A 256-nucleotide genomic window follows, 5' to 3' on the forward strand; every position below is an offset into this window, starting at 1 on the left:
GGGAAAGGGGTTAAAGGATACAAAGTGCTTATTAAACAAACATCTCAACAAAATTTGTAGTTGTTGTTTATTTCCAGCCTCTGTGTATTCACTGCCCAGTCATGTAAGATGTATCATTTTATTTTTTGACTTGATCATTAATTGTTTTTTGCTCGGAACTCTCTAGCCTCACATCCTTAGTCTGGTAAAAGTTCTAGTCAATGACCTGTCTTTGATCCATAGATATCATTTGTTTGGTGGTTTTTGTATGTGGTAC

Source organism: Petaurus breviceps, unplaced genomic scaffold, assembly GCF_028583685.1.
Source record: "Petaurus breviceps papuanus isolate PSGF00001 unplaced genomic scaffold, PetGlider_PUasm1.0 84, whole genome shotgun sequence".
Classification (NCBI taxonomy): Eukaryota; Metazoa; Chordata; class Mammalia; order Diprotodontia; family Petauridae; genus Petaurus; species Petaurus breviceps.